The sequence below is a fragment of the Pleurodeles waltl genome, chromosome 4_1 (assembly GCF_031143425.1).
Source record: "Pleurodeles waltl isolate 20211129_DDA chromosome 4_1, aPleWal1.hap1.20221129, whole genome shotgun sequence".
In the NCBI taxonomy this organism is placed as follows: Eukaryota; Metazoa; Chordata; class Amphibia; order Caudata; family Salamandridae; genus Pleurodeles; species Pleurodeles waltl.
The window spans coordinates 53286674-53306151 of NC_090442.1; the positions used below are offsets into that span (position 1 = coordinate 53286674).

The window sequence follows — 19478 nt, forward strand, 5'->3', positions numbered from 1 at the left end:
ACATCCAACAGTGACAGGACAACCAAGCAAATGACAAACGCCGTGCTGAATAAAGTCATCTTACATGACATTTCGTACAAAGGCCCAGATCATGGGGATGATCGCGCAGCAGAAGCAGCAAGTATCAGAGCCACCGAACCTGGGGTGAGTTACACGAGGAGAAAGGGCGACATGGGGACAGGGGCTATGGGCTCAGGGAACAGCTACCACAATGCAACCTCGGGTGTGGGGATGCCACTCATTGCGGGTACTGCCCTGGGATTTCCTTTTAGAAAGAATCGCTGGTTAAAGTGTAGTGCACAAAAAACCCAACTCCTCGATTACACTATTAGATAATATTCTTTAACTGCCCCACCCACCCTGTGTGAGTCTCACCCACTTCCCGCCTGCTCCCTCTAGTCTGAGAGTTGTATCTCCACAAAAAACACACAGTGGGGCTCAATGAGCTGCTCATGTCTGACATGGACACCTAAGCAGTGCTGGATTCACAACCTGAAAGCCTGCAAAGGAAAGTGTGCCCGGCAGAAGATAAGCTGCCTGGCAACTCAGAACCTTCTTCTAAGAGAAGTAAGACATGTCACAATGGAGTCTAAGCCTACCTGTCTTATGCCAGGACCTTAGAGCTGCAGGCAGGAGCACATAGGTAAAAACATATATTGAGTCCCAACACGCTCACTGTGGTGGTTGGTCTCTGTGGCGCAATCGGTTAGCGCGTTTGGCTGTTAACTGAAAGGTTGGTGGCTCAAGCCCACCCAGGGACGTATGCTTTTGCCTACATCAAGTTTGAATTAAAACACAGCTGTCTGGCTTTGCTCTTAGAGCTCTCGCTTTGCCTGCGTGACATGCTCTATCTCAACATTTCTATCTTTTCTCATCTCTTCACCTCTAGTCATTTCCACCAATAGGACTGGAAACGGGACACCAAGCCTTCTACTTTAACCACAGGCGTACTGAGGGCCAATAAAAGGCACAGAAGCATTTCTTGATCCGGGGCTGAGAACTGCATGCACAGGGACCTCGTGGCGCAACGGTAGCGCGTCTGACTCCAGATCAGAAGGTTGTGTGTTCAAATCACGTCGGGGTCACTCTTTGACATTTTTTTCCCCACCAAGTCTATATCTCTGACTTCTAAAGCAAAGCCAAAAGAAGGGCGCTTTGCATTGGCCAGGAATCGAACCCGGGCCTCTCGCGTGGCAGGCGAGAATTCTACCACTGAACCACCAATGCTTCACTTGCATAGGCTGAGCAGAGAGCCCTGCCGTAGACAGTAGTGATGAGGCCCATGCATTCGCATGGGACACCTATGAACAAAGTTTGCATGGCAAGCCTTGGACTGCCAAACGTTCACATGCTGATGGCAGGAATCAGATGCAGGAGACTGAAACTATGAATGTTTCTGCTTTTGCTAAGGACAGTGGTTTGGGGCCAGTGTTGTGCTTGACAGAGCACGACATCAGCCTGCTCTCTGGCTGCTCCCGGGAGAAGTGGCTGACAGAAAGCACCCTCCAGACCACCAGCAATCTTGTGTTTCACAACATGCCACTGTCACTGGACTTTCCTTCTGGGAAAGCCTAGTCACTGACCTGGCCAGATTCCCTGTCCTCCCCAAATTCCTGGGGAGAAACGGGCAAAGTTCTGCGCCCTGCGCCCTCTTTCGTGTCCCTAACGCGCTCCCAACGCGCCCTACAGCCCTGGTCGGGCTCATACCACTGGGGCCTCTGCCGAGGAAGAGCCCCGGAAGCCTAGGGCCAGGCCTATTGCACAGGCATCTTAGACCAGGCCATTCCGGGATTGCTGTGTTTCACGTCCTGCCCTTCAACACTCCTGGGAGGGCTTTCCCTGAGAACCCTCATGTCTCTGCCCTCCCAGGAGGCTGTGGTTCTATGCAAAATAGGGGGTGCACCACGGGCCGTCCCCTTTCCTCTCTCTCGCCAATATCTTTCACCAAAGCTGAGCCCTGCAGGTAAATGTATCTATCTGGCTGAGGGGCCAGGGAGGGCCTTTGCCTGCAGTCTTACAAGCCAGAGTGCAGAGAAGGCAGCAGCTCTGGGACCGGGACTCTGCTCAAAGACATATCTAACATGCCACAGTGGAGCTGAGATGGGCAAGACACGTGTCTCACAGGCTGGCAGCACACCAAGACAGTGGCAGGAAACTATGCTAACAAGGAAAGAGAAAAGTCACGTGTCTCGTGGCCTTCCCACCATTAGACAGTAGTCTGCGCAAGAAAACATCCAACAGTGACAGGACAACCATGCAAATGACAAACGCCGTGCTGAATAAAGTCATCTTACATGACATTTCGTACAAAGGCCCAGATCATGGGGATGATCGCGCAGCAGAAGCAGCAAGTATCAGAGCCACCGAACCTGGGGTGAGTTACACGAGGAGAAAGGGCGACATGGGGACAGGGGCTATGGGCTCAGGGAACAGCTACCACAATGCAACCTCGGGTGTGAGGATGCCACTCATTGCGGGTACTGCCCTGGGATTTCCTTTTAGAAAGAATCGCTGGTTAAAGTGTAGTGCACAAAAAACCCAACTCCTCGATTACACTATTAGATAACATCCTTTAACTGCCCCACCCACCCTGTGTGAGTCTCACCCACTTCCCGCCTGCTCCCTCTAGTCTGAGAGTTGTATCTCCACAAAAAACACACAGTGGGGCTCAATGAGCTGCTCATGTCTGACATGGACACCTAAGCAGTGCTGGATTCACAACCTGAAAGCCTGCAAAGGAAAGTGTGCCCGGCAGAAGATAAGCTGCCTGGCAACTCAGAACCTTCTTCTAAGAGAAGTAAGACATGTCACAATGGAGTCTAAGCCTACCTGTCTTATGCCAGGACCTTAGAGCTGCAGGCAGGAGCACATAGGTAAAAACATATATTGAGTCCCAACACGCTCACTGTGGTGGTTGGTCTCTGTGGCGCAATCGGTTAGCGCGTTTGGCTGTTAACTGAAAGGTTGGTGGCTCAAGCCCACCCAGGGACGTATGCTTTTGCCTACATCAAGTTTGAATTAAAACACAGCTGTCTGGCTTTGCTCTTAGAGCTCTCGCTTTGCCTGCGTGACATGCTCTATCTCAACATTTCTATCTTCTCTCATCTCTTCACCTCTAGTCATTTCCACCAATAGGACTGGAAACGGGACACCAAGCCTTCTACTTTAACCACAGGCGTACTGAGGGCCAATAAAAGGCACAGAAGCATTTCTTGATCCGGGGCTGAGAACTGCATGCACAGGGACCTCGTGGCGCAACGGTAGCGCGTCTGACTCCAGATCAGAAGTTTGAGTGTTCAAATCACGTCGGGGTCACTCTTTGACATTTTTTTCCCCACCAAGTCTATATCTCTGACTTCTAAAGCAAAGCCAACAGAAGGGCGCTTTGCATTGGCCGGGAATCGAAACCGGGCCTCCCGCGTGGCAGGCGAGAATTCTACCACTGAACCACCAATGCTTCACTTACATAGGCTGAGCAGAGAGCCCTGCCGTAGACAGTAGTGATGAGGCCCATGCATTCGCATGGGACACCTATGAACAAAGTTTGCATGGCAAGCCTTGGACTGCCAAACGTTCACATGCTGATGGCAGGAATCAGATGCAGGAGACTGAAACTATGAATGTTTCTGCTTTTGCTAAGGACAGTGGTTTGGGGCCAGTGTTGTGCTTGACAGAGCACGACATCAGCCTGCTCTCTGGCTGCTCCCGGGAGAAGTGGCTGACAGAAAGCACCCTCCAGACCACCAGCAATCTTGTGTTTCACAACATGCCACTGTCACTGGACTTTCCTTCTGGGAAAGCCTAGTCACTGACCTGGCCAGATTCCCTGTCCTCCCCAAAATCCTGGGGAGAAACGGGCAGAGTTCTGCGCCCTGCGCCCTCTTTCGCGTCCCTAACGCGCTCCCAACGCGCCCTACAGCCCTGGTCGGGCTCATACCACTGGGGCCTCTGCCGAGGAAGAGCCCCGGAAGCCTAGGGCCAGGCCTATTGCACAGGCATCTTAGACCAGGCCATTCCGGGATTGCTGTGTTTCACGTCCTGCCCTTCAACACTCCTGGGAGGGCTTTCCCTGAGAACCCTCATGTCTCTGCCCTCCCAGGAGGCTGTGGTTCTATGCAAAATAGGGGGTGCACCACGGGCCGTCCCCTTTCCTCTCTCTTGCCAATATCTTTCACCAAAGCTGAGCCCTGCAGGTAAATGTATCTATCTGGCTGAGGGGCCAGGGAGGGCCTTTGCCTGCAGTCTTACAAGCCAGAGTGCAGAGAAGGCAGCAGCTCTGGGACCGGGACTCTGCTCAAAGACATATCTAACATGCCACAGTGGAGCTGAGATGGGCAAGACACGTGTCTCACAGGCTGGCAGCACACCAAGACAGTGGCAGGAAACTATGCTAACAAGGAAAGAGAAAAGTCACGTGTCTCGTGGCCTTCCCACCATTAGACAGTAGTCTGCGCAAGAAAACATCCAACAGTGACAGGACAACCATGCAAATGACAAACGCCGTGCTGAATAAAGTCATCTTACATGACATTTCGTACAAAGGCCCAGATCATGGGGATGATCGCGCAGCAGAAGCAGCAAGTATCAGAGCCACCGAACCTGGGGTGAGTTACACGAGGAGAAAGGGCGACATGGGGACAGGGGCTATGGGCTCAGGGAACAGCTACCACAATGCAACCTCGGATGTGGGGATGCCACTCATTGCGGGTACTGCCCTGGGATTTCGTTTTAGAAAGAATCGCTGGTTAAAGTGTAGTGCACAAAAAACCCAACTCCTCGATTACACTATTAGATAACATCCTTTAACTGCCCCACCCACCCTGTGTGAGTCTCACCCACTTCCCGCCTGCTCCCTCTAGTCTGAGAGTTGTATCTCCACAAAAAACACACAGTGGGGCTCAATGAGCTGCTCATGTCTGACATGGACACCTAAGCAGTGCTGGATTCACAACCTGAAAGCCTGCAAAGGAAAGTGTGCCCGGCAGAAGATAAGCTGCCTGGCAACTCAGAACCTTCTTCTAAGAGAAGTAAGACATGTCACAATGGAGTCTAAGCCTACCTGTCTTATGCCAGGACCTTAGAGCTGCAGGCAGGAGCACATAGGTAAAAACATATATTGAGTCCCAACACGATCACTGTGGTGGTTGGTCTCTGTGGCGCAATCGGTTAGCGCGTTTGGCTGTTAACTGAAAGGTTGGTGGCTCAAGCCCACCCAGGAACGTATGCTTTTGCCTACATCAAGTTTGAATTAAAACACAGCTGTCTGGCTTTGCTCTTAGAGCTCTCGCTTTGCCTGCGTGACATGCTCTATCTCAACATTTCTATCTTCTCTCATCTCTTCACCTCTAGTCATTTCCACCAATAGGACTGGAAACGGGACACCAAGCCTTCTACTTTAACCACAGGCGTACTGAGGGCCAATAAAAGGCACAGAAGCATTTCTTGATCCGGGGCTGAGAACTGCATGCACAGGGACCTCGTGGCGCAACGGTAGCGTGTCTGACTCCAGATCAGAAGTTTGCGTGTTCAAATCACGTCGGGGTCACTCTTTGACATTTTTTTCCCCACCAAGACTATATCGCTGAATTCTAAAGCAAAGCCAAAAGAAGGGCGCTTTGCATTGGCCGGGAATCGAAACCGGGCCTCCCGCGTGGCAGGCGAGAATTCTACCACTGAACCACCAATGCTTCACTTACATAGGCTGAGCAGAGAGCCCTGCCGTAGACAGTAGTGATGAGGCCCATGCATTCGCATGGGACACCTATGAACAAAGTTTGCATGGCAAGCCTTGGACTGCCAAACGTTCACATGCTGATGGCAGGAATCAGATGCAGGAGACTGAAACTATGAATGTTTCTGCTTTTGCTAAGGACAGTGGTTTGGGGCCAGTGTTGTGCTTGACAGAGCACGACATCAGCCTGCTCTCTGGCTGCTCCCGGGAGAAGTGGCTGACAGAAAGCACCCTCCAGACCACCAGCAATCTTGTGTTTCACAACATGCCACTGTCACTGGACTTTCCTTCTGGGAAAGCCTAGTCACTGACCTGGCCAGATTCCCTGTCCTCCCCAAAATCCTGGGGAGAAACGGGCAGAGTTCTGCGCCCTGCGCCCTCTTTCGCGTCCCTAACGCGCTCCCAACGCGCCCTACAGCCCTGGTCGGGCACAGCCCTGGTCGGGCTCATACCACTGGGGCCTCTGCCGAGGAAGAGCCCCGGAAGCCTAGGGCCAGGCCTATTGCACAGGCATCTTAGACCAGGCCATTCCGGGATTGCTGTGTTTCACGTCCTGCCCTTCAACACTCCTGGGAGGGCTTTCCCTGAGAACCCTCATGTCTCTGCCCTCCCAGGAGGCTGTGGTTCTATGCAAAATAGGGGGTGCACCACGGGCCGTCCCCTTTCCTCTCTCTTGCCAATATCTTTCACCAAAGCTGAGCCCTGCAGGTAAATGTATCTATCTGGCTGAGGGGCCAGGGAGGGCCTTTGCCTGCAGTCTTACAAGCCAGAGTGCAGAGAAGGCAGCAGCTCTGGGACCGGGACTCTGCTCAAAGACATATCTAACATGCCACAGTGGAGCTGAGATGGGCAAGACACGTGTCTCACAGGCTGGCAGCACACCAAGACAGTGGCAGGAAACTATGCTAACAAGGAAAGAGAAAAGTCACGTGTCTCGTGGCCTTCCCACCATTAGACAGTAGTCTGCGCAAGAAAACATCCAACAGTGACAGGACAACCATGCAAATGACAAACGCCGTGCTGAATAAAGTCATCTTACATGACATTTCGTACAAAGGCCCAGATCATGGGGATGATCGCGCAGCAGAAGCAGCAAGTATCAGAGCCACCGAACCTGGGGTGAGTTACACGAGGAGAAAGGGCGACATGGGGACAGGGGCTATGGGCTCAGGGAACAGCTACCACAATGCAACCTCTGGTGTTCGGGATGCCACTCATTGCGGGTACTGCCCTGGGATTTCCTTTTAGAAAGAATCGCTGGTTAAAGTGTAGTGCACAAAAAACCCAACTCCTCGATTACACTATTAGATAACATCCTTTAACTGCCCCACCCACCCTGTGTGAGTCTCACCCACTTCCCGCCTGCTCCCTCTAGTCTGAGAGTTGTACCTCCACAAAAAACACACAGTGGGGCTCAATGAGCTGCTCATGTCTGACATGGACACCTAAGCAGTGCTGGATTCACAACCTGAAAGCCTGCAAAGGAAAGTGTGCCCGGCAGAAGATAAGCTGCCTGGCAACTCAGAACCTTCTTCTAAGAGAAGTAAGACATGTCACAATGGAGTCTAAGCCTACCTGTCTTATGCCAGGACCTTAGAGCTGCAGGCAGGAGCACATAGGTACAAACATATATTGAGTCCCAACACGATCACTGTGGTGGTTGGTCTCTGTGGCGCAATCGGTTAGCGCGTTTGGCTGTTAACTGAAAGGTTGGTGGCTCAAGCCCACCCAGGGACGTATGCTTTTGCCTACATCAAGTTTGAATTAAAACACAGCTGTCTGGCTTTGCTCTTAGAGCTCTCGCTTTGCCTGCGTGACATGCTCTATCTCAACATTTCTATCTTCTCTCATCTCTTCACCTCTAGTCATTTCCACCATTAGGACTGGAAACGGGACACCAAGCCTTCTACTTTAACCACAGGCGTACTGAGGGCCAATAAAAGGCACATAAGCATTTCTTGATCCGGGGCTGAGAACTGCATGCACAGGGACCTCGTGGCGCAACGGTAGCGCGTCTGACTCCAGATCAGAAGGTTGCGTGTTCAAATCACGTCGGGGTCACTCTTTGACATTTTTTTCCCCACCAAGTCTATATCTCTGACTTCTAAAGCAAAGCCAAAAGAAGGGCGCTTTGCATTGGCCGGGAATCGAACCCGGGCCTCCCGCGTGGCAGGGGAGAATTCTACCACTGAACCACCAATGCTTCACTTACATAGGCTGAGCAGAGAGCCCTGCCGTAGACAGTAGTGATGAGGCCCATGCATTCGCATGGGACACCTATGAACAAAGTTTGCATGGCAAGCCTTGGACTGCCAAACGTTCACATGCTGATGGCAGGAATCAGATGCAGGAGACTGAAACTATGAATGTTTCTGCTTTTGCTAAGGACAGTGGTTTGGGGCCAGTGTTGTGCTTGACAGAGCACGACATCAGCCTGCTCTCTGGCTGCTCCCGGGAGAAGTGGCTGACAGAAAGCACCCTTCAGACCACCAGCAATCTTGTGTTTCACAACATGCCACTGTCACTGGACTTTCCTTCTGGGAAAGCCTAGTCACTGACCTGGCCAGATTCCCTGTCCTCCCAAATTCCTGGGGAGAAACGGCAGAGTCTGCGCCCTGCGCCCTCTTTCGTGTCCCTAACGCGCTCCCAACGCGCCCTACAGCCCTGGTCGGGCTCATACCACTGGGGCCTCTGCCGAGGAAGAGCCCCGGAAGCCTAGGGCCAGGCCTATTGCACAGGCATCTTAGACCAGGCCATTCCGGGATTGCTGTGTTTCACGTCCTGCCCTTCAACACTCCTGGGGAGGGCTTTCCCTGAGAACCCTCATGTCTCTGCCCTCCCAGGAGGCTGTGGTTCTATGCAAAATAGGGGGTGCACCACGGGCCGTCCCCTTTCCTCTCTCTCGCCAATATCTTCACCAAAGCTGAGCCCTGCAGGTAAATGTATCTATCTGGCTGAGGGGCCAGGGAGGGCCTTTGCCTGCAGTCTTACAAGCCAGAGTGCAGAGAAGGCAGCAACTCTGGGACCGGGACTCTGCTCAAAGACATATCTAACATGCCACAGTGGAGCTGAGATGGGCAAGACACGTGTCTCACAGGCTGGCAGCACACCAAGACAGTGGCAGGAAACTATGCTAACAAGGAAAGAGAAAAGTCACGTGTCTCGTGGCCTTCCCACCATTAGACAGTAGTCTGCGCAAGAAAACATCCAACAGTGACAGGACAACCAAGCAAATGACAAACGCCGTGCTGAATAAAGTCATCTTACATGACATTTCGTACAAAGGCCCAGATCATGGGGATGATCGCGCAGCAGAAGCAGCAAGTATCAGAGCCACCGAACCTGGGGTGAGTTACACGAGGAGAAAGGGCGACATGGGGACAGGGGCTATGGGCTCAGGGAACAGCTACCACAATGCAACCTCGGGTGTGGGATGCCACTCATTGCAGGGTACTGCCCTGGGATTTCCTTTTAGAAAGAATCGCTGTTAAAGTGTAGTGCACAAAAAAAACCAACTCCTCGATTACACTATTAGATAACATCCTTTAACTGCCCCACCCAACCTGTGTGAGTCTCACCCACTTCCCGCCTGCTCCCTCTAGTCTGAGAGTTGTATCTCCACAAAAAACACACAGTGGGGCTCAATGAGCTGCTCATGTCTGACATGGACACCTAAGCAGTGCTGGATTCACAACCTGAAAGCCTGCAAAGGAAAGTGTGCCCGGCAGAAGATAAGCTGCCTGGCAACTCAGAACCTTCTACTAAGAGAAGTAAGACATGTCACAATGGAGTCTAAGCCTACCTGTCTTATGCCAGGACCTTAGAGCTGCAGGCAGGAGCACATAGGTAAAAACATATATTGAGTCCCAACACGCTCACTGTGGTGGTTGGTCTCTGTGGCGCAATCGGTTAGCGCGTTTGGGCTGTTAACTGAAAGGTTGGTGGCTCAAGCCCACCCTAGGGACGTATGCTTTTGCCTACATCAAGTCCTGAATTAAAACACAGCTGTCTGGCTTTGCTCTTAGAGCTCTCGCTTTGCCTGCGTGACATGCTCTATCTCAACATTTCTATCTTCTCTCTTCTCTTCACCTCTAGTCATTTCCACCAATAGGACTGGAAACGGGCCACCAAGCCTTCTACTTTAACCACAGGCGTACTGAGGTCCAATAAAAGGCACAGAAGCATTTCTTGATCCGGGCTGAGAACTGCATGCACAGGGACCTCGTGGCGCAAACGGTAGCGCGTCTGACTCCAGATCAGAAAGTTGCGTGTTCAAATCACGTCGGGGGTCACTCTTTGACATTTTTTCCCCACCAAGTCTATATCTCTGACTTCTAAAGCAAAGCCAAAAGAAGGGCGCTTTGCAATGGCCGGTTAATCGAACCCGGGCCTCCCGCGTGGCAGGCGAAAATTCTACCACTGGAACCACCAATGCTTCACTTACATAGGCTGAGCAGAGAGCCATGCCGTAGACAGTAGTGATGAGGCCCATGCATTCGCATGGGACACCTATGAACAAAGTTTGCATGGCAAGCCTTGGACTGCCAAACGTTCACATGCTGATGGCAGGAATCAGATGCAGGAGACTGAACCTATGAATGTTCTGCTTTGCTAAGGACAGTGTTTGGGGGCCAGTGTTGTGCTTGACAGAGCACGACATCAGCCTGCTCTCTGGCTGCTCCCGGAGAAGTGGCTGACAGAAAGCACCCTCCAGACCACCAGCAATCTTGTGTTTCACAACATGCCACTGTCACTGGACTTTCCTTCTGGAAAGCCTAGTCACTGACCTGGCCAGATTCCCTGTCCTCCCCAAATTCCTGGGGAGAAACGGGCAGAGTTCTGCGCTCTGCGCCCTCTTTCGTGTCCCTAACGCGCTCCCAACGCGCCCTACAGCCCTGGTCGGGCTCATACCACTGGGGCCTCTGCCGAGGAAGAGCCCCGGAAGCCTAGGGCCAGGCCTATTGCACAGGCATCTTAGACCAGGCCATTCCGGGATTGCTGTGTTTCACGTCCTGCCCTTCAACACTCCTGGGAGGGCTTTCCCTGAGAACCCTCATGTCTCTGCCCTCCCAGGAGGCTGTGGTTCTATGCAAAATAGGGGGTGCACCACGGGCCGTCCCCTTTCCTCTCTCTCGCCAATATCTTTCACCAAAGCTGAGCCCTGCAGGTAAATGTATCTATCTGGCTGAGGGGCCAGGGAGGGCCTTTGCCTGCAGTCTTACAAGCCAGAGTGCAGAGAAGGCAGCAGCTCTGGGACCGGGACTCTGCTCAAAGACATATCTAACATGCCACAGTGGAGCTGAGATGGGCAAGACACGTGTCTCACAGGCTGGCAGCACACCAAGACAGTGGCAGGAAACTATGCTAACAAGGAAAGAGAAAAGTCACGTGTCTCGTGGCCTTCCCACCATTAGACAGTAGTCTGCGCAAGAAAACATCCAACAGTGACAGGACAACCATGCAAATGACAAACGCCGTGCTGAATAAAGTCATCTTACATGACATTTCGTACAAAGGCCCAGATCATGGGGATGATCGCGCAGCAGAAGCAGCAAGTATCAGAGCCACCGAACCTGGGGTGAGTTACACGAGGAGAAAGGGCGACATGGGGACAGGGGCTATGGGCTCAGGGAACAGCTACCACAATGCAACCTCGGGTGTGGGGATGCCACTCATTGCGGGTACTGCCCTGGGATTTCCTTTTAGAAAGAATCGCTGGTTAAAGTGTAGTGCACAAAAAAACCAACTCCTCGATTACACTATTAGATAACATCCTTTAACTGCCCCACCCACCCTGTGTGAGTCTCACCCACTTCCCGCCTGCTCCCTCTAGTCTGAGAGTTGTATCTCCACAAAAAACACACAGTGGGGCTCAATGAGCTGCTCATGTCTGACATGGACACCTAAGCAGTGCTGGATTCACAACCTGAAAGCCTGCAAAGGAAAGTGTGCCCGGCAGAAGATAAGCTGCCTGGCAACTCAGAACCTTCTTCTAAGAGAAGTAAGACATGTCACAATGGAGTCTAAGCCTACCTGTCTTATGCCAGGACCTTAGAGCTGCAGGCAGGAGCACAAAGGTAAAAACATATATTGAGTCCCAACACGCTCACTGCGGTGGTTGGTCTCTGTGGCGCAATCGGTTAGCGTGTTCGGCTGTTAACCGAAAGGTTGGTGGTTCAAGCCCACCCAGGGACGTATGCTTTTGCCTACATCAAGTCCTGAATTAAAACACAGCTGTCTGGCTTTGCTCTTAGAGCTCTCGCTTTGCCTGCGTGACATGCTCTATCTCAACATTTCTATCTTCTCTCATCTCTTCACCTCTAGTCATTTCCACCAATAGGAATGGAAACGGGACACCAAGCCTTCTACTTTAACCACAGGCGTACTGAGGGCCAATAAAAGGCACAGAAGCATTTCTTGATCCGGGGCTGAGAACTGCATGCACAGGGACCTCGTGGCGCAACGGTAGCGCGTCTGACTCCAGATCAGAAGTTTGCGTGTTCAAATCACGTCGGGGTCACTCTTTGAAATTTTTTTCCCCACCAAGTCTATATCTCTGACTTCTAAAGCAAAGCCAAAAGAAGGGCGCTTTGCATTGGCCGGGAATCGAACCCGGGCCTCCCGCGTGGCAGGCGAGAATTCTACCACTGAACCACCAATGCTTCACTTACATAGGCTGAGCAGAGAGCCCTGCCATAGACAGTAGTGATGAGGCCCATGCATTCGCATGGGACACCTATGAACAAAGTTTGCATGGCAAGCCTTGGACTGCCAAACGTTCACATGCTGATGGCAGGAATCAGATGCAGGAGACTGAAACTATGAATGTTTCTGCTTTTGCTAAGGACAGTGGTTTGGGGCCAGTGTTGTGCTTGACAGAGCACGACATCAGCCTGCTCTCTGGCTGCTCCCGGGAGAAGTGGCTGACAGAAAGCACCCTCCAGACCACCAGCAATCTTGTGTTTCACAACATGCCACTGTCACTGGACTTTCCTTCTGGGAAAGCCTAGTCACTGACCTGGCCAGATTCCCTGTCCTCCCCAAAATCCTGGGGAGAAACGGGCAGAGTTCTGCGCCCTGCGCCCTCTTTCGCGTCCCTAACGCGCTCCCAACGCGCCCTACAGCCCTGGTCGGGCACAGCGCTGGTCGGGCTCATACCACTGGGGCCTCTGCCGAGGAAGAGCCCCGGAAGCCTAGGGCCAGGCCTATTGCACAGGCATCTTAGACCAGGCCATTCCGGGATTGCTGTGTTTCACGTCCTGCCCTTCAACACTCCTGGGAGGGCTTTCCCTGAGAACCCTCATGTCTCTGCCCTCCCAGGAGGCTGTGGTTCTATGCAAAATAGGGGGTGCACCACGGGCCGTCCCCTTTCCTCTCTCTCGCCAATATCTTTCACCAAAGCTGAGCCCTGCAGGTAAATGTATCTATCTGGCTGAGGGGCCAGGGAGGGCCTTTGCCTGCAGTCTTACAAGCCAGAGTGCAGAGAAGGCAGCAACTCTGGGACCGGGACTCTGCTCAAAGACATATCTAACATGCCACAGTGGAGCTGAGATGGGCAAGACACGTGTCTCACAGGCTGGCAGCACACCAAGACAGTGGCAGGAAACTATGCTAACAAGGAAAGAGAAAAGTCACGTGTCTCGTGGCCTTCCCACCATTAGACAGTAGTCTGCGCAAGAAAACATCCAACAGTGACAGGACAACCAAGCAAATGACAAACGCCGTGCTGAATAAAGTCATCTTACATGACATTTCGTACAAAGGCCCAGATCATGGGGATGATCGCGCAGCAGAAGCAGCAAGTATCAGAGCCACCGAACCTGGGGTGAGTTACACGAGGAGAAAGGGCGACATGGGGACAGGGGCTAATGGCTCAGGGAACAGCTACCACAATGCAACCTCGGGTGTGGGGATGCCACTCATTGCGGGTACTGCCCTGGGATTTCCTTTTAGAAAGAATCGCTGGTTAAAGTGTAGTGCACAAAAAAACCAACTCCTCGATTACACTATTAGATAACATCCTTTAACTGCCCCACCCAACCTGTGTGAGTCTCACCCACTTCCCGCCTGCTCCCTCTAGTCTGAGAGTTGTATCTCCACAAAAAACACACAGTGGGGCTCAATGAGCTGCTCATGTCTGACATGGACACCTAAGCAGTGCTGGATTCACAACCTGAAAGCCTGCAAAGGAAAGTGTGCCCGGCAGAAGATAAGCTGCCTGGCAACTCAGAACCTTCTACTAAGAGAAGTAAGACATGTCACAATGGAGTCTAAGCCTACCTATCTTATGCCAGGACCTTAGAGCTGCAGGCAGGAGCACATAGGTAAAAACATATATTGAGTCCCAACACGCTCACTGTGGTGGTTGGTCTCTGTGGCGCAATCGGTTAGCGCGTTTGGCTGTTAACTGAAAGGTTGGTGGCTCAAGCCCACCCAGGGACGTATGCTTTTGCCTACATCAAGTCCTGAATTAAAACACAGCTGTCTGGCTTTGCTCTTAGAGCTCTCGCTTTGCCTGCGTGACATGCTCTATCTCAACATTTCTATCTTCTCTCTTCTCTTCACCTCTAGTCATTTCCACCAATAGGACTGGAAACGGGCCACCAAGCCTTCTACTTTAACCACAGGCGTACTGAGGTCCAATAAAAGGCACAGAAGCATTTCTTGATCCGGGGCTGAGAACTGCATGCACAGGGACCTCGTGGCGCAACGGTAGCGCGTCTGACTCCAGATCAGAAAGTTGCGTGTTCAAATCACGTCGGGGTCACTCTTTGACATTTTTTTCCCCACCAAGTCTATATCTCTGACTTCTAAAGCAAAGCCAAAAGAAGGGCGCTTTGCATTGGCCGGGAATCGAACCCGGGCCTCGCGCGTGGCAGGCGAGAATTCTACCACTGAACCACCAATGCTTCACTTACATAGGCTGAGCAGAGAGCCCTGCCGTAGACAGTAGTGATGAGGCCCATGCATTCGCATGGGACACCTATGAACAAAGTTTGCATGGCAAGCCTTGGACTGCCAAACGTTCACATGCTGATGGCAGGAATCAGATGCAGGAGACTGAAACTATGAATGTTTCTGCTTTTGCTAAGGACAGTGGTTTGGGCCAGTGTTGTGCTTGACAGAGCACGACATCAGCCTGCTCTCTGGCTGCTCCCGGGAGAAGTGGCTGACAGAAAGCACCCTCCAGACCACCAGCAATCTTGTGTTTCACAACATGCCACTGTCACTGGACTTTTCTTCTGGGAAAGCCTAGTCACTGACCTGGCCAGATTCCCTGTCCTCCCCAAAATCCTGGGGAGAAACGGGAAGAGTTCTGCGCCCTGCGCCCTCTTTCGCGTCCCTAACGCGCTCCCAACGCGCCCTACAGCCCTGGTCGGGCTCATACCACTGGGGCCTCTGCCGAGGAAGAGCCCCGGAAGCCTAGGGCCAGGCCTATTGCACAGGCATCTTAGACCAGGCCATTCCGGGATTGCTGTGTTTCACGTCCTGCCCTTCAACACTCCTGGGAGGGCTTTCCCTGAGAACCCTCATGTCTCTGCCCTCCCAGGAGGCTGTGGTTCTATGCAAAATAGGGGGTGCACCACGGGCCGTCCCCTTTCCTCTCTCTCGCCAATATCTTTCACCAAAGCTGAGCCCTGCAGGTAAATGTATCTATCTGGCTGAGGGGCCAGGGAGGGCCTTTGCCTGCAGTCTTACAAGCCAGAGTGCAGAGAAGGCAGCAACTCTGGGACCGGGACTCTGCTCAAAGACATATCTAACATGCCACAGTGGAGCTGAGATGGGCAAGACACGTGTCTCACAGGCTGGCAGCACACCAAGACAGTGGAAGGAAACTATGCTAACAAGGAAAGAGAAAAGTCACGTGTCTCGTGGCCTTCCCACCATTAGACAGTAGTCTGCGCAAGAAAACATCCAACAGTGACAGGACAACCAAGCAAATGACATACGCCGTGCTGAATAAAGTCATCTTAAATGACATTTCGTACAAAGGCCCAGATCATGGGGATGATCGCGCAGCAGAAGCAGCAAGTATCAGAGCCACCGAACCTGGGGTGAGTTACACGAGGAGAAAGGGCGACATGGGGACAGGGGCTATGGGCTCAGGGAACAGCTACCACAATGCAACCTCGGGTGTGGGGATGCCACTCATTGCGGGTACTGCCCTGGGATTTCCTTTTAGAAAGAATCGCTGGTTAAAGTGTAGAGCACAAAAAACCCTACTCCTCGATTACACTATTAGATAACATCCTTTAACTGCCCCACCCACCCTGTGTGAGTCTCACCCACTTCCCGCCTGCTCCCTCTAGTCTGAGAGTTGTATCTCCACAAAAAACACACAATGGGGCTCAATGAGCTGCTCATGTCTGACATGGACACCTAAGCAGTGCTGGATTCACAACCTGAAAGCCTGCAAAGGAAAGTGTGCCCGGCACAAGATAAGCTGCCTGGCAACTCAGAACCTTCTTCTAAGAGAAGTAAGACATGTCACAATGGAGTCTAAGCCTACCTGTCTTATGCCAGGACCTTAGAGCTGCAGGCAGGAGCACAAAGGTAAAAACATATATTGAGTCCCAACACACTCACTGCGGTGGTTGGTCTCTGTGGCGCAATCGGTTAGCGCGTTCGGCTGTTAACTGAAAGGTTGGTGGTTCAAGCCCACCCAGGGACGTATGCTTTTGCCTACATCAAGTCCTGAATTAAAACACAGCTGTCTGGCTTTGCTCTTAGAGCTCTTGCTTTGCCTGCGTGACATCGTCTATCTCAACATTTCTATCTTCTCTCATCTCTTCACCTCTAGTCATTTCCACCAATAGGACTGGAAACGGGACATCAAGTCCTGAATTAAAACACAGCTGTCTGGGTTTGCTCTTAGAGCTCTCGCTTTGCCTGCGTGACATGCTCTATCTCAACATTTCTATCTTCTCTCATCTCTTCACCTCTAGTCATTTCCACCAATAGGACTGGAAACGGGACACCAAGCCTTCTACTTTAACCACAGGCGTACTGAGGGCCAATAAAAGGCACAGAAGCATTTCTTGATCCGGGGCTGAGAACTGCATGCACAGGGACCTCGTGGCGCAAAGGTAGCGCGTTTGACTCCAGACCCGAAGGTTGCGTGTTCAAATCACGTCGGGGTCACTCTTTGACATTTTTTTCCCCACCAAGTCTATATCTCTGACTTCTAAAGCAAAGCCAAAAGAAGGGCACTTTCAATTGGCCGGGAATCGAACCCAGGCCTCCCGCGTGGCAGGCGAGAATTATACCACTGAACCACCAATGCTTCACTTACATAGGCTGAGCAGAGAGCCCTGCCGTAGACAGTAGTGATGAGGCCCATGCATTCGCATGGGACACCTATGAACAAAGTTTGCATGGCAAGCCTTGGACTGCCAAACGTTCACATGCTGATGGCAGGAATCAGATGCAGGAGACTGAAACTATGAATGTTTCTGCTTTTGCTAAGGACAGTGGTTTGGGGCCAGTGTTGTGCTTGACAGAGCACGACATCAGCCTGCTCTCTGGCTGCTCCCGGGAGAAGTGGCTGACAGAAAGCACCCTCCAGACCACCAGCAATCTTGTGTTTCACAACATGCCACTGTCACTGGACTTTCCTTCTGGGAAAGCCTAGTCACTGACCTGGCCAGATTCCCTGTCCTCCCCAAAATCCTGGGGAGAAACGGGCAGAGTTCTGCGCCCTGCGCCCTCTTTCGCGTCCCTAACGCGCTCCCAACGCGCCCTACAGCCCTGGTCGGGCACAGCGCTGGTCGGGCTCATACCACTGGGGCCTCTGCCGAGGAAGAGCCCCGGAAGCCTAGGGCCAGGCCTATTGCACAGGCATCTTAGACCAGGCCATTCTGGGATTGCTGTGTTTCACGTCCTGCCCTTCAACACTCCTGGGAGGGCTTTCCCTGAGAACCCTCATGTCTCTGCCCTCCCAGGAGGCTGTGGTTCTATGCAAAATAGGGGGTGCACCACGGGCCGTCCCCTTTCCTCTCTCTCGCCAATATCTTTCACCAAAGCTGAGCCCTGCAGGTAAATGTATCTATCTGGCTGAGGGGCCAGGGAGGGCCTTTGCCTGCAGTCTTACAAGCCAGAGTGCAGAGAAGGCAGCAGCTCTGGGACCGGGACTCTGCTCAAAGACATATCTAACATGCCACAGTGGAGCTGAGATGGGCAAGACACGTGTCTCACAGGCTGGCAGCACACCAAGACAGTGGCAGGAAACTATGCTAACAAGGAAAGAGAAAAGTCACGTGTCTCGTGGCCTTCCCACCATTAGACAGTAGTCTGCGCAAGAAAACATCCAACAGTGACAGGACAACCATGCAAATGACAAACGCCGTGCTGAATAAAGTCATCTTACATGACATTTCGTACAAAGGCCCAGATCATGGGGATGATCGCGCAGCAGAAGCAGCAAGTATCAGAGCCACCGAACCTGGGGTGAGTTACACGAGGAGAAAGGGCGACATGGGGACAGGGGCTATGGGCTCAGGGAACAGCTACCACAATGCAACCTCGGGTGTGGGGATGCCACTCATTGCGGGTACTGCCCTGGGATTTCCTTTTAGAAAGAATCGCTGGTTAAAGTGTAGTGCACAAAAAACCCAACTCCTCGATTACACTATTAGATAACATCCTTTAACTGCCCCACCCACCCTGTGTGAGTCTCACCCACTTCCCGCCTGCTCCCTCTAGTCTGAGAGTTGTATCTCCACAAAAAACACACAGTGGGGCTCAATGAGCTGCTCATGTCTGACATGGACACCTAAGCAGTGCTGGATTCACAACCTGAAAGCCTGCAAAGGAAAGTGTGCCCGGCAGAAGATAAGCTGCCTGGCAACTCAGAACCTTCTTCTAAGAGAAGTAAGACATGTCACAATGGAGTCTAAGCCTACCTGTCTTATGCCAGGACCTTAGAGCTGCAGGCAGGAGCACATAGGTAAAAACATATATTGAGTCCCAACACGCTCACTGTGGTGGTTGGTCTCTGTGGCGCTTTCGGTTAGCGCGTTTGGCTGTTAACTGAAAGGTTGGTGGCTCAAGCCCATCCAGGGACGTATGCTTTTGCCTACATCAAGTTTGAATTAAAACACAGCTGTCTGGCTTTGCTCTTAGAGCTCTCGCTTTGCCTGCGTGACATGCTCTATCTCAACATTTCTATCTTCTCTCATCTCTTCACCTCTAGTCATTTCCACCAATAGGACTGGAAACGGGACACCAAGCCTTCTACTTTAACCACAGGCGTACTGAGGGCCAATAAAAGGCACAGAAGCATTTCTTGATCCGGGGCTGAGAACTGCATGCACAGGGACCTCGTGGCGCAACGATAGCGCGTCTGACTCCAGATCTGAAGGTTGCATGTTCAAATCACGTCGGGGTCACTCTTTGACATTTTTTTCCCCACCAAGTCTATATCTCTGACTTCTAAAGCAAAGCCAAAAGAAGGGCGCTTTGCATTGGCTGGGAATCGAACCCGGGCCTCCCGCGTGGCAGGCGAGAATTCTACCACTGAACCACCAATGCTTCACTTACATAGGCTGAGCAGAGAGCCCTGCCGTAGACAGTAGTGATGAGGCCCATGCATTCGCATGGGACACCTATGAACAAAGTTTGCATGGCAAGCCTTGGACTGCCAAACGTTCACATGCTGATGGCAGGAATCAGATGCAGGAGACTGAAACTATGAATGTTTCTGCTTTTGCTAAGGACAGTGGTTTGGGGCCAGTGTTGTGCTTGACAG

General features: G+C 52.2%; 1 non-coding gene across 1 annotated transcript; it reads right to left on the minus strand.

Annotated features, from left to right (window-relative positions):
• Positions 1–12322: 12322 nt before the first annotated feature.
• Positions 12323–12393, minus strand: TRNAG-GCC (transfer RNA glycine (anticodon GCC)). Its single transcript has one exon. It is a non-coding gene; the product is annotated as a tRNA-Gly (tRNA).
• Between the last annotated feature and the right edge of the window lie 7085 nt (positions 12394–19478).